Genomic DNA, 16,040 nt, shown 5'->3' with positions numbered 1-16,040 from the left:
TTCTCCTCCACCTCCACGGTCTTCTCCTCCGCCGGCTCGGGCTCATCCGCCTTCTTCTCCTCCGCAGGCGCAGGCTCGTCCGTCTTCTTCTCCGCCTCCATCACGACCACCTCGGGCGCGGCGACGGCTGATTCTTGTTTCGTCTCCTCGGCGCGTGTGGAAAAGGCGACAGAGCGGGATGGAGTTCGGGGAAATTTGGAGCGCGAGATGGACGTGGAGAGAGAGAAGTGGAAGAGACTAGTAGACGCGACACGCGACGCAGACCAGCCGCGCGTGGCGCGCCTGCGCCAAAGCTTTTTGCCGCCCACGTTTTGGCCCTGCCAGCCGCGCCAAAGCGTGGGCCAGACGCACCAAAGCTTTTCGCCGGCAAAGCTCGGCGTCATCCAAACGTTACACATATTAACTTTCTTAATTGCAGAAGAAGAAAAATGCAATTGGAGAACATGAATTTTATTAATTGCAAATACATGCTAGTACACGGCCTTGTTAAAAACCTTACACCCCAGTATGGAGTTTTCCCCGGTAAGGAAAAGAGTACCGCATACTATTACAAAGATAATTAATCCTCGTCTTCGAGCTCAAGATCAGCCATGGCATTCGCGATCTTTGGGTCCTCTAGTTGGTGCTGCTGTCGAGTTTCCGCGGCCTCCCAGTCCTTGAGGCAAGTGAGTGCCTCGACCATCTCGGGTGTAAGAGACGACCTTCATTCTTCGATTATTCTTCCCGTTGTGCTGAATGTTGATTCTGAAGATACAGATGATACTGGCACAAGAAGAACATCTCGTGCGAATTGGGATAGCACAGGAAATTGACGTTTGTTGTCTTTCCACCATCCAAGGAGGTCGATCTGGTCATCATCCTGAAGTAGTGGATCATGAGAGACATGATCCAACTCGAAGTAGTGGTTGAGCTCTGCGCTGGGGTTCCAGGATGACTTAGCTGGCTGAGTTGAGGAAGAAGAGTCCTTGCCCTTCACCTTCTTCCACATATTAGCCGCCGTAGTTTTTCTTTTCTCATTTTGTGCTGGTTCAGACCTCGGGTGAGGTTGACCAAACTTCTTCTGGTACATACCAAAAACTCGAAATATCTCAGATTTAACATGTGAGTAAGCAGCTGAGTAATCAAGATCAAGTGCATCGCCAATAAAACGGAAAGCAAGATCTAATTTCTCCAACTTCTTACGTGGATCAAAGACGAGAGCAAAACAATATAAGTGTGGAATAGCATCGAAATATTTTAAGTATTTTTCCTTCATTGCATTAACAATAGGGACTACCATTTCTTCTGTACTATGTTCATTAAACGTGTTAACAATTTTCATAAGCCATTCAAGAACTAGAGGAGATGTAGGGTAGTAAATACCAGAAAATTATGTTGATGCATTATAGAATGGTTTTAAGAGATGACGTAAACTTGTAGCAACTTCCTAATCCGTGTTAGTAAGCAATATGCCTATACCTTGAGCATTGATAAAATTGCTGAAAATGGTCTCGTACCCTTTCACCTGTTTTAGCATAGTGTATGTTGAATTCCAACGGACTTTCATGTCTAGGCCGAATTTTCTTGGTTTCAGACCGTTAATCTTGCAGTACTCCTTAAATTTGTTGTATGCCAATGGGGAGCTCGAAATAAAGCGAATAGCACTACGGATATTGTTTACATATTGACTTACCTGCGACATACCTGCCTGTACCATGAGGTTGATGATGTGGCATATACATCTTTGATGGAGGACATATCCACCAATGTAGCTCTGCATATATGGTTCCAGTGTCCTTATGGCCGATGTGTTCGCCGATGCGTTATCCAATGTAATAGAAACAATCCTATTTTCTATCCCATATTCTTTGATAACCTCTAGAATGAGTGCGGCTATAGCCTCTCCAGTGTGCGACTCATCAATAACCTTGAATCCTATGACCCTTTTGTTTAGCTTGTACTCGTTGTCTATGTAATGGGCAACAACACTAAGGTAGCATGTCCTCTGGTGTGAAGACGTCCAAATGTCTGATGTCAAGGCAACAGAAAAGCTTACGGCCCGAAAACTTTGTTTTAGAAAATCCATTTTTTCTTGGTACCTTCTCATTATATCTCTCGTGGTGGTTTTCCTAGACACATTACTGTACTGTGGACAAAAGGCTTTTTGTATCATTCTTTCAAAGCTAGCACTTTCGCCCATCCTAATGGGTAGATTTTCCGTAACTATATGCCTAGCAATTTCGTCGCGAGCTATTTGAGGATCATAAACCCATGTACTTACAGAGCCATCTGCAGAGATGTTCAGTTGAGTTTGCACTTTTCCGCCTTGTTCTCGCATGACAAACTTTTTCAAGCATACCGGATAATGACGGTTTAGATGCCCTGTACCACCACGTGAGCCTGCAGAATATTCTTTTTTGCAATAATTACAAGTTGCAGACACTACAACCAACTTACCATTGCACATTTCTTTATTCTTAGTGAAATGCTTCCAACATTCTGCTCCCCTCGTCTGCGGAGCAGATGGCCCAGCAGTATCATTGGTCATCACCGTCTCTGCAACGGGGTAGTTGGTTGTTGCTTCCTCCGGTATGGAATAGCCTTCGCCTTCATGTTGCTCCTCCTCCTCGTAGCCGTCCACACTGTCCATATGACAGTCATCGATCCCATAGTCTCCCATGCTTGGGGACAGACGACGTGGATCAGGAACCTCGGGCATGGACGAACCAGGACTTGGAGAGCTGTTGCGCACATAGCTCCTTATTACTCTTTTTTTCCTACCAGTTCTACCACTAGGGAGCATATTTTGGTGTGTGAGGATTTGATGGTGTTGCTACTTGCTAGTGTGAAACTGTGGACTGTGAAGATCGTGAACAAATGAGCCGGTGACTTGGTGACGAAACGAGTAACGAAAACATAGATTATATAGGCATTATATGAACGTTAGTTTTTTTTACCTGTTACCTCTCTAGTCATATCTACTCTCTCTTTAAGTCACGTTAGCTCCCTCTTTACTACTGCTTCCGGTCAAAAGAGAGCAAAAAAAAATGGCAACGTGACTCATGCTCAGCTCATGCTGTCTGCACTCTGCACTGGCGTCATGGCGCGCGGAGCGGGCCGATGCTGGCGTGTGGGCGTGTGGCAGGCAGTCATCACTCAGGCTGTCAGGCACCGCCTGGTGCTGGTGCGCGCCCGCCACCTGGTGCTGGCCGGATGAGGCAAGCGGGTGGCGCCGGGCTGGAGCCCATGGAGTGGTTTCCTGTTTGGCTGTGTGGTGTGATGGGATCATGGGAATGTGTGCTTTGGATTTTGCTTTCTTTTTCTCTGTGACATGAAAGAAAGAAACGATTCTCTGTGAGACTGTGACATGGAAGAAAGAAATGATGGGATGCATTGTAGTATTGTCTCGATGCTGCACTGCTGGTAATTTCTTTTTTTACTGCTCAAAGCCATCAATGCTTAAAGGCTGCTTAACCTCTAAAGTCTAAACGAATTTTCATTGGTACTTGGTACGCATTCAAATGCGAGCGGCGGGCAGTTCAAATGCTGACGGGCCATTTTCGTGCCGACAGGCCTTTTCCGTGCCGACGGGCCATTTTCGTGCCGTGCCGACCCAGGCACGGCCCAATATTTGGGCCGGGCCGGGCCGCCCACCGTGCTCAGATCATGGGCATGGCCCGGCCCACGTGTTCGTGTCGTGCCAGCCCGGCCCAGATTTTCTCGTGCCGTGCCGTGCCATGGGCCGTGCCAAATCTTCGTGCCATGGGCCGTCCGGATTTGATCCGGCCCAAGTCCCAGCTCTATTTGTAACCAACGTATTGATTTTCTTGCCACACCACACGTACCAAAAGAATGACCACATACAACAGAAATTAGGTGACAACAATTATTTTTTTTCTTCGTTAAATATCTCGTGTAATATAATAAACTATCCAATTATTGCATGGCTTTGCTATCAACAAAGAATTTTCTTATTATTTAGGTATTTAGATTCAAAATAAGAAAGGGGCCTATTAAGAACTACCGATCATTCGGGGGAGGGGGACGGGACACTGCGAGATGGGTAGTTTATGATCTAAGTATTTGGTCATTGTGTTACTATCTGATTTTTCAACATTTAAAAGTTCTATTATCACTATTGTTCAAGTCTTTATTACCAATAATATCAAGATTTTCTTATGATTTCTATTTTTTTCCTGACCGGTATTGACTTTTGATTTAAGAAATTTTCTATATGATTAGCCTGCACAGTTGTATTAACTTTTAATTTAAGAAATTTTCTACCTAGTTAGCCTACACAGTTGCATAGTTAGCATTTCACAAGATTTTCTACATTATCTAACTTTTATATATTTCTCCAATTTTATTGAAAAATGTTTTTTAATCAGGTTTCATTAATTCTCTAAATGTTCTAGGTATTTGACCAGACGATCCGGTCTAAGTCTAATCCAACTGCAACTCCACTAAACCGCTTAACCAAAGCACCACTCAGCTCTGGGCACGCACACCCTCAATCGCCACTGCCGAGCACGAGGACAACGTGGAACACCATCGCCACTTGGTGTATTAAACGATTTGACCACCTACTGCTCAATCCTTGTGCTAGCAGGATGCGGGGTCGTGGTCTGGCGATTGTTGCTCCTCACCAGTAGCCAACTCTTTAAATTTTTCATCAGTTAGTGCTATCTTTTCAGTCTTTGTGAAATCAGGGTTAGAGATGGAATCTGTTTGAGTTCCTGCACTAACAAGTTTGTTCCAAGTCCGAATTGTGTTCTCGGATAATGCCCTTGCTCTAATACATAAGGTTCTTGTAGGACCAATTTCTTGCTCGAGATTCTTGCAAGAGCTCTTCCTTGGCTCGTGCTCGGTCTTCTTGTGGAATCGATGAATTTCTTAAATGGGCTTCTTGTGAGCAAAGAAACATCCTTGGTTAGGTTTCTTGCGGAGTAGAGCATGGAGCTCTTAGCGGGAAGAGATAGCTATCAATCCAGTCATTGGTTGCTTGGATGGTGGGGATTGCTCAAGTTGAAGTTAGTTGCAACGATAGCGATCCGTGTCTTCTTCCCTCTTCCCTTTTGCCCTCCCTCCCTCATCTTTAAAACCATCCTGCTACATGACCTCTCCTGAACTAGGCCTGTTTCAGAAGAGGCGAGGGGGCAGCAGGATGGTTTTAAAGATGAGGGAGCGAGGGGAGATGGGAAGAAGACACGAATCAACTTCGTTGCAACTGACTACAACTTGACCAGTCCCCACAATCCAAGCAACCAATGGCTTGATTGATAGTTATCTCTTCCCTCCTCCTTTATTATCTGTAGCACAAAAAATGCATTCAAATTTTGGCCTTTGTCTTGTGATTTTCCTGGACCATCCATAGCATGAAAATTTTCCTAAAATTTTGCATATTGTTTGTGAATTGTGATCCTCGCGGGCTCACAGCTTGGAATAGGTACCATGGGAATGTTGTACCCCTATTCATACTTGTAGATTACCAAGGAAATATTGCCATGTGGCAACATTCTACATCCTTCTCTATAAAATATCTAGCTCTAGAAAATCTACTCATGCATATCTATTTCCTAGATATTTTCCTCTATGGCAAATATCTTGTTTTAGAGTTTTCCTTCCTTTCGCATGAAGCATAGAAAATCTACTCTCTTGTGATTCCAAACATTTCTGGACGATTCCAACAAGTAAGCATTGCTTATTTCAACACTCCTTCTCAATGCATACTTGTCTTTGAGTGTCTAGCCATTGTTTTCCATTGCCCTTGGATATTTTGTGCTCCGGATTGAATCTATGTACACTTGTTGACTTGTATTAATCCTTCTACTAGAGCCTTGACATTTGCAAAAGGTTCTTCATGTGAAGTATGCTTTCTATGGTGTCCTACAAATTTGTTCTCACTCAAAAGACCAATGCTCAATTTCAATTCAAATAATTTTTAAAGCTCATTTCATTTAACTATTTATCTAATGTTATTGGTGTTTAGTGCATGACATGGTAATAAGACATACAATGTGGTCATATATATTGCTAATAGGGAGGTTATCTCAAAAGCCAAGAGCTTTCAGTCACGAGCTTGAGAATCCTAGTAGCAGACATTTATCACTTCAGAGTTAAATCAGAAAGCAATCACTTATTGTATGTCAGCCTTCGTGTTCAACAATGCTTGTACTGCTCCTGTTACTCCCACCAACCTATTGTGTGTCGAGAATGAGTCGCAAATTAGGTATATGAGATAAAGAAAAAAAAAACATTAGTGTCACGTCCTGAAATCCGTAATTGTGTGTTTTAATCCTAAAACATGCAATTTCAGCTTCATGTTCCAGTTTGGGTCACTGGAGCACCTCACTTTGAATCAATGAGGTGGGAGAAGGAAAAACTAAGAGAAATAAAAGAGCTAGAAGAAAGTCTGGACTTTCCTCTAGGTAAATGGGGCCCACTTGGGTGGAAAATATCTCTCTATAGGTGGGCAACAACACTCTCTCTCCCCCTAAAAAGCTTGCCCATACGTACTACTCACCCACTCCACCAGATAAGGCTTTTTGAGGAAGCAAGTTGGAGTTGGCTGTCTCTCACTCTCTCTCTTAGGCTCCTTTTTTTTCCCTTTGGATCCCTACCTCTGGGAGCAAGATCAAGGTACGTATGTGGTACTCACGTGACCACCAGCTCAAGGATTACTCGTCCATCCAATTCATTTTCAGTTTCCCCGAAGGAATTCGAGCTGGTTCTGAACTTGTTTGGTGTTCTTTGGGAGAAGCAAGGAAGCAGCAGTTTTTCCTCTCTTCTCCAAGCCATTTTCCGTCGTTTCCTCCTTCAACTGGCGGTCACCAACCTCAGCAAAGGACCTTGGGTGAGTCTGCTAGGCTCCCATGGCAAGTATGCTCATTTTTGGTTGGATAGATCTTGAATCTGGAACTAGGGTGGCAAAGTTCTTAAAGTTCTTCAGTCTGGGAACAAATGAGGATTTATGTGGATTTGAGTTAGGAATCATGTTGCTAGGCGGTTGAGCAAAGTCTAGACCCTGTACATCCTTCTAGGCATTTTTACTTTTGATTTAGAGAGACTCCCAGGTTAGTTTAGCCCAGTTTTTCCCTTCGTAATGGCTGCTGTTCTGAAGCTGCACGAGGCTGATTTTACTGTAGCGCCCGAGTACTGTTCGCCCGAGCACCCCGGGTACTGTTCGCCCCGAGCACCCCCGGGTACCGTTCGCCCCGAGCACCCCCGGGTACCGTTCGCCCCGAGCACTTCCCGGGTACTGTTCACCGAGCACCTGAGCACGGTTCACCCCGAGCACTTCCCGGATACTGTTCACCGAGCACCCGAGCACTGTTCATCCCGAGTACTCCCCCGGGTACTATTCACCCTGAGCACCCGAGCACGGTTCATCCCGGGTACCCCGAGCACTGATCACCCCGGTACCCCGAGCACTGTAGCAGTGGTCGCATGGCGGTTATTAGGCTTTCCTGGAAGCTGGTAGCTTGTAAAATTCATAGTTAATTCGTACGAACTCTAAACTTCATGAGACCAGTTGCGTTGGCTTCGTAGGAATATGAACTACATGTTAAAAATGTTGAAACTCATTAAATACGTTCTGAGAATTTATCTATTGATTAAATGTGTTTCAGCTTAGTTAAAGCACAAGTAGTCAATGCCATGTTCGAAAGTCGTGAGACCACTGGGAAAACTCTTATTTTGCATAGGGTGATCTGGGAAAAATATTGTCATGTATTGTGAAGCATATTTTTCTTATATGGTCGCATTTCATACATGCTCATTACATTGCACGCGTTGCTCTCTATAGTGAACGCCGATCCGTCGATCCCGGAGGCCGTGGGCGATCGTGAGGCGTCCCACCTTTCTGATCCAGGGCAGCAAGGCAAGCATCGTTCATACTGCACCGTGTCTACTTGAAAATTTAATATGTTATCTACGCTTATGTATACATTGCATGTGTCGGGTACCGAGTTGGGTAGAACCTATGCCGATGCATTATCCCATTTCGGTCACGTGTCATGTGTTGTTCTTAGGAGCCTAGTGGTGTCGTCGCGGTCTAATTTTAGTTTGCTATGCTTAGTGGTACTTAGGCTTTCCGGTAGAAGTCGACGACGGCGTCCACCGCTGTCGCGAGCCTAGGGCTTATTACTTGTTCACACTTATGGTTGTATTGATGATGAGTCGGTTTGGTGAGTGGTGAGTTGAGACGAGGTGTGGGCGGTGTTAGGGGTGTCATCTGCTCACGAGGAGTCCTCAGGCAGTTCGGGGAGGGAACCCGGACACCGTAGACCGCTTGCACCGGTTAAGCACCGACCGTCGGTGTAGTCGGCTTTAGCACTTACCTTACTCACCACATGCTGATATAATGGTAGGCGAGCCGATTACCTTCGCAGACGTGGTCATGTGGGCCTCGTCATAGACGTTGTGAGTCCGGTTTGAGTCCGGGCTTTTAGCGGTATTAGTTTGCTCGGGGAGTAGTTCTAATACCGCCGTGCCGAGCTATGGTTGATCCACATGGTTGGGCCTGGTTGGGAAAGGTTGTCACGGGTACCCCCTTGTGTGCATCTTAGCGGGTGGCACAAGCCGTATGGTCCCTATGTCGTGTGGGTCCAGGAGTATCCCCCTGCAGGGTGTATAATCAGTTCGAACTGCCGCGCTCTCGGTCATGAGCATCGCTATCGCTTATCTCCACCGAGCGACCATGTTTGGTCGTAGAGTTTCGATGTGGGTTGTGGCATGGTTGGATTGGGTTGGTTTGGTCGGTATGTGGTTGGTGGTTTGGTGGGAATGGTTTGCTTTTATACACTTGTTGTTCATATATCTGTTCTGATCAGTTGGTTGGCAGGGTTTGAGTCAGTGGTTGGTTAAGTCAGTTGCTTACACCTAGAGTCTAGGTTGCTTACCGCTTAATGAACTTAAACATGTCTTAATCCTTGCTACAGCTTTAAATGCATGATCCTTGGAGTCGAGAATATATATACTCATACTGTGTAAGACTTGCTAGTACCTTCGTACTAAGGGGTGCTGCCCTTAAGTTGTTTTCAGGTCCACAGGTTGGCGAGGAAGAGGCAGTGCTCGGCTACTTTGTGCCTGCCGATCAGGGTGGCGGGCAGGAGTAGCACCTTCTACTCTGAACTCCGGCGCTTTTGGTATGGAGCCTAAGGGCATACGGCTCCATACTCTTTTGTTGTATAGGTTTTTCTTCCGCTGCATAGTTATTGTTGTTCCTCTTTTGTTGTAAATTGTGGAAGCAATTGCATGTTTAATAATGGTAATCCAGTTTAATTATTTGCTCTCTATTAAACTGTGTTGTGATATTTGAGTTGGAAGGCATGTGTTCCGATCCTGGGCACAAAATACGTGCCGGGACTACCGGAATGGTATTCTGGTTAATCGTCGAGGTTGTGATTATGAATAATGATCCTCCTGATGATTAATTAGAATACTATTTGGACGGTTCCTCACAATTAGGCCTAATGACAAGAAAGTACGTACTTGAGAGAGCCTGTGGCAAATGTGCCTATTGAGAATACACTCCCGTGTCCTGGAGACTCTAACTCTACTAGTATATTGTCCGTGCTAATGCTACGACAACATTTGGTAATGCAAATAAAATAACCAAAAGGCGATATATGTTTTGGTAATCAGGCATAGAATGAAATAGATTTAAGATTGACACAAAAAAGAACAATACAAGGAGTTATTATATTGTTGAATACATAGCCACATGCGTAAAATAACATCGCAACTTTTGTATCTTTCAAAACCATCCAAATCTTGATGCGCTTAAAAAATTCCTGTATAACTTCAAAAATGTTGTCTTTAAATTCATTCTCATTGCACTTCAATATATCTATCAAAAACTTAGTCCTCAGCATATTCCCATCATGTACATGCATTATTACGGATCATTGTCAGAAACAACCAAATCGCTCTGGCATCAATTCATCAACAACACACCAATTGCCAAGAAACATCGTTTGTTCTCATCTCATTGCACAGGGGATTGCCACATGACAAATAACAAAACCGCTTTCAAGTAGAGCTTGCAACTTGGATTTCAAATACAACTATGACTCAACTTTTGAGTACAAATAAATAAGTCCATAGAAATATATTTATTTCCACAACTATCTTGTTCAAATCGTCTTGCCCACGATGCGGCTAAGATATTCTCGTACACCTGTAGGTATTACATATCGACATGAATTCTCATCATACGTCAATAGGCTGATCAAAAAGTGTCTCCTCATTGCTTGGCCATCATGCACATGCATCATAATTAACTTGATTTAACAGCCAACTTATGTTTAAGGCAGGCCAGAATGGTGCAACTTGGGTTTAATGCCATAATGTTTGAAAAAGGAAAAGGATACAATTGGCTGTATGGGCAACGATTCACTTCCTCAAACATCTAACTGCGACCACTCACCTTGTTTGAAATAAACCACCTTGATATAATTTTTTAAATCCATTATTAGCTTGAACCATCCAAAATCTTTTTCAAATAATGGAAGTTCTATTTACTTCAAATAAAAAAAATGGGACTACTGACTGCAAGCTAGGCCTTGATATATAGAATACTACATTATACCCTTAATTCAACTAACCAATTTTTCATGCACAACTTGAGGTATAGAACTATATATAATTAACTTGATTTAACAGCCAGCCAACCATTTGGATTTAACTGACACAAAAATATTGAAACCTAAAGCCACATCAAATCTAGTCAGATGAGATGACTACAGCTAACACAGAGTTTGGACAATGTGCTGCAATTCTCCATCCATGATGTTCGTATTGGCTTCTTCTGAAGATTGAGGAACAACAAAATCAATAGTATCATTTCTAAATAAAGCAATTCTTATTAGGGACATACGTGTTCACCTCATCCCCACTCATATTGCCAGTACCATATCAACAAATTGATCAAAAACTCACAACCATTGCAATTCAATCCCATGCATGTACCCTTGCTGTTGCACTTTGCAACAGGACGCGTTCTAAACGAAGGTGGCTGGATCTGATCTTGGTCTTGTACTAGGAGACCAAGGAGCACACAAGAATCTAGAGGTGGCTGGATCTGATCTTGGTCATGTACTAGGAGACCAAGGAGCACACAAGAATCTAGCGGTCACCATCCTGCCACCACGGCGTGATTCTCCCTTTGTCAAGCACATACATGATGGGTGTTGAAGCTTGAAAAGGAGGTTTTGTTGTGTACTCAAGCAAATAAAAAAGTTCCTATCTCATTAGCTAAGTGCAATGGTATTAAATTCATTCATTCTAATATGAGATTCTGATTAGTGGTTAAATAGTGGTTAGTGTTGAACATAATAAGGCGAAAATGTCATTAAGTTAACCACAGTGGGAGCAATGATCTTGATAGAACACAAAAATGACTCCTAATACCATACCCCAACACCTAAAAATGACTTAGCGAGGAACATAATAAGAAATAGAATCCTAAATCATTCCATCAATACTAAAATAGGTAAATAAATAACTTGTGTGAAAGATCAAACTATAGGATTGCAAGAATAAATCCTTATGGCTCAGGATGCATACCTCTGCTCAACCAAACGTGAACAAATTGGACCTCATAGACAACAGCTGCGCCAAGCTCTTCCTCAATCCTAAGAAGTCGTTCCAACAAAATAAGCAACATGAGTATCTGGGCAAAATTTGTGGAGCCGCATTGAAGTTACATACACAGGAACAAGAATTCAAGTTGCCATTTGAAGAACCCATTATGGAAAATTATTCAGACGAAGTTACTGCTTGAGCTAAAAACAACAACTGACAGATCGAGTGTCATAAAAGGCCAAAAAAGAAAAAAAAAGAAAAATCCTGCAGCACACTAAATTGTCTCTGTTAGCAGCAATTGAATAAAGTCTTACATGGTTCCCCGTATGTAGAGCGATAGTACAGCGAAAAAGGTCTCTATCTTCAATGCTCTTATAATGTGCAATCCTATGTATTTGACAAATGCATGAGTAAAGCAAAAAACCAAATTACTTGAATAAAGATCAACACTACACAGTTGCAATATTAAGTATAGAATGAACCTTCATTACAGAATCCTCAAAGAAACCAAGAAAGAGTATAAGGCTAACAAACCAATACAATTTTCCTCTTTCCATAAGTTGAACATAGATAACAAGGTTCATGCATGAAACTGAAGGAATAGAGGAAAGTTAGATATAGCTATTGCTCGCCACTAATCGAATTCAAGTAACCAAAAGATTAATATAGTTTTCAACGCAGAAAGAACAGAAGACAAATAAAAATTTCAAGAGACATAAAGACCTTTTTTAGTTTGAGATCTTGCCATCATCAGTTATCCTCCTCATCTTTTTCTGCTGCTTCTTTACGTTCCTATAGAACCGTCCTAGTAGCCAACACCACATCTGCATCACCTCACTATTGAGCAAATAAAGCTTATTTAGATAAGGAGGTTCATGTGAGAAACAAAGTTGCATAAAGAAATCAAGAGATTCATCTCAAAGTACTTCCACTCCAGTTGGTAGAGTTATGATCATAGTGAATCGAAGAACCAGGATAGCAAAACATTAGTTTTAAAAAATACCAATAAAAAATTTAACACAATGATACCTGCATTCCATTGAGGCATTACTAAGATTATCATATATATATAGTCAAAATGTCCGTGATACCTGCATTAAATTTCAAGAGAGTTTTTCATATTAAAAAGATTTAAAGAACAAACCTGCATCACCACTCTCCGTGTAGTTGCGTTACTCCAATCACTATACAATCTTCAAGGCACAGTATTATGGTCTCTTTATGCTAGATTTTAGCATGAACAAGGCTCTCAATAGTAGAAGCCTGGCTCTGCAGGTGACAAGATTGCCAAAGTTTGTGCATTTAATGTGGAATCAAAGGCACTTAAAAAGCTAAAAAACTACTGTTAACTGACAAAGAGTAAAAAAACATAGAAAAACAAAAACAAGTACCTGTAGAACTTGTTTTTTAATGGCCAAGAGCTGGAAGGATGAGGCCTGGAGTATCAATATGGTGAGATTGGGGCAATGCTTGTATTCTACCTTTATTATGATTTCCTTCTCTGAGAATTGGAAAGGATCATTCTCCAACCTCAAGTTTTTAGCTTCAATGTATGCCTGAAAGTAGTTAAGTTTATAAAATAATATCCCCATGCTATAGAAAAGTTTAGGGCAATATATTCAATGGCTCCATAAATCATGTATAAAGCTGGTTCTAACTAATCAATCAAATAGTTCCTATAACAATATAATCTTTACTCAATAATAAATTGGCTATTAGTATGCTAGTTGAAATCTCAACATCGACACATACAGATAGAGAAAGCTACTACCTCCTACTATCCTACAGCTACATACAGGATCACAGGCAGAAAGGTCGATCAAACAAAGATACAAGGTGCATAACATACACCCCATCAACCATTCTTCTTAAACAGTTCTTCATTAGTTTGTTTGATTGTTTTCGTAATTAAACCCTTTCCTGAATACCACAGATCCTCACTACCGGTACATGACACCGGCAATTACACAAACGCACGTTGTGCATTGCAAGGACTGATAATAGAACATGCATAACACTCTACAGCGGCATTTCCACAAACACATACTGACATACGTACATACATTACACAAACACATACTACACACATACATGTATGTCCGCGAGCGGTATGAGGCGGCCGGCTATCCCGACGTCGTCTTCGCCGGTGTCCCCGGGGCAGGCGAGGAGGCGGCACTTGGGCGCGTCGCAATGCAGGTTGAAGCGAGGTGGAGCGTGACGGGGCATCGCGTCTTGGTGCCACCCCCTACGTGGTTGAATTGGAACCCCATGAGCACCTCCATTAGATCTCTTCTTGCCATCCGTCTGGTGGCCGACCACCACCATGACTGGCACTGGCGCCACCGCGCCACCCAGCTCACCCGCTAGGGCTTGCAGCTCGTTGTACGCCTCGTAGAGGAGCTCCCGCGCCTCCTCCGCCTCCACGTTCGATGGTAGCGTCGCCATTGGGGTGATTTTCCTCGAGTTTTTGGAGCGGGGTGGGGTGGGGAAGGAGAAGGTTTCAATCGTGCTGTAGTGCGGGAAGGCAGGGACCAGGGAGGGCCCCGTGATTGGAGTAACGCAACTATGCAGAGGTGGAGCGAGAAAACCACGGATCGGAGCTCACCTTCTCTGGCGTCGGCGAGGCCCAGGGTTTAACACTTCGCTGTGTGAGGGAGGGGAGGATAGGGGAGGGGAGTAGTGGAGTTGGGTGCAATGATAGACGAGGAGAGCGGATCGGGAGAGGTAGAGGCATGACGAGAGGGGGCGAGCGGAGAGTGCACGGGCGGACGGGGCTGCAACCTGATCATGGTCGTTTGGAGTAGCACACGGGCGGCGGAACAATTGTGGATGACCAGAGTGGCTCAAGGGCGGTGGCGCAGAGGAGAGTCTGGTGGAGGAGAAGAGGGGATCATCGGAGGAGAAGGTCGATGGGATTAGGGGTCAAACGTGTTTCTGTTCGAGATGGGATCGAGGATCGAAGAACGTGGCGGGGGGGGGGGGGGGAGCGAACGAACGAAGCGGAGGAGCGGAGGCATCGCGTTTGGGAGTCGGGAGAGGAGCGGCACGTTCAAGACTCGGAGAAGAGGCGAAACGATAGTGGGCCCGTGAGTGTTGGATGAACCGGGCGCTTTGGACCATCAGATTTGATGAAGTCATATGAGAAGAGATCTGGGTGCTTTATTTTGAGAAAGCAGGATTTCTACGTGTATAGATTAAGGTAGATGGAGGAAAGGTCATTTGTGTAGGGGCAGACGGTTGTATGGACGTAGAAAAGAGTTGAACTGGTGTATTATATAAGGGTATAAGATATACTCAACTTCGTTGCACTTCAGATCCGCTTTGTTATGCACCTCTGTACAGTGCAAAAGCATCTGTATATACAAATTGATCGATATTAATAAACCTAGAGAATTTGTGTTACAGTACGTAATAAACACTTGATTACTCATCTCAGAAGATCGAATTTGTTTGCAAAGAAGTTTTGTAAATTAAAGATGCATATGTGCAGGCTAAGCTCTATTGGTAGTACTCGGCATACCAGGCTCTATCCTCATTCGACACAGGCTCGCCACCCACCATTTCTATATAATCATCCATCGTATGAACAAAATAACAATCAAACAAAGTTAGTGCCATATCTGATTAAGAAACGAACTTACTAGCAATGCACTAGCAAACGTCATAAACTCCCAGTGGGTACCCATTATTAGCCTTCCTAGCGGTCACCCGTTACTAGCATTCTGCAAGCCCCTCCCACTCTCATCCCCATTACCACCGTGCACTGCCCCCACTCTGTTCTCTCGGCGCTGAGGCTCGCCCACCTCCACCCTCAACGTCATCGCTCGCCCCGCCTTCGCACGCATCTGCCTCTCTCCATCGACGGGAATCCATCCGCCCTTGCCGCCCGTAGCTCAGGCTGGGCCCGTTCTCACTCAAAAGACTGATGCTCGATTTCAGTTCAAATAATTCTTAAAGCTCAGTTCATTTAATTATTAATCTTAATGGTATTGTTTGTTTAGTGCATGACACGGTAATAAGACATGCAACATGGCAGTGTCTACTGCTAATAGGGTGGTTATCACAAAAGCCAAGAGATTTTACTCATGGGCTTGAACCATACGAAAACAATGATGGAATACATATCATCAAAAGTATGTAACAAAATGATAATTAATAAAGTTATACGTAACTTCATGATGATCAGAAGTAGAAACAAGATCCAAAATAACATTTGCAAAATTTGAATTTTAGAGAATATTTGCAAGAAGAGCATTTGAATTTTAGAGAACATTTGCAAGAAGAGCATTTGAATTTTAGAGAATATTTGCAAGAAGAGCATTTGATTTTAGAGAACATTTGCAAGAATAGCATTTAAATTTCAGAGAACATTTACTACTAGTAAACAATTCAATGCATTTTGGCGCAAAACCCACCTACTCGAATTACAACATGAAATTCAGGTCTAAGATAACCATAGCATCGGACTAATCCTT

The 16,040-nt window shown here is 43.4% G+C and overlaps 1 pseudogene; it reads right to left on the bottom strand.

The window, feature by feature from the left end:
- Positions 1-12,638: 12,638 nt before the first annotated feature.
- LOC133928080 (dynamin-like protein ARC5) lies at positions 12,639-14,010 on the bottom strand (annotated as a pseudogene).
- Positions 14,011-16,040: the final 2,030 nt, after the last annotated feature.

The sequence above is a fragment of the Phragmites australis genome, chromosome 9, assembly GCF_958298935.1.
Source record: "Phragmites australis chromosome 9, lpPhrAust1.1, whole genome shotgun sequence".
NCBI classification, from domain to species: domain Eukaryota; kingdom Viridiplantae; phylum Streptophyta; class Magnoliopsida; order Poales; family Poaceae; genus Phragmites; species Phragmites australis.
Note: the sequence above shows the minus strand (reverse complement) of the source record. Positions and strands in the feature narration are given on the sequence as shown.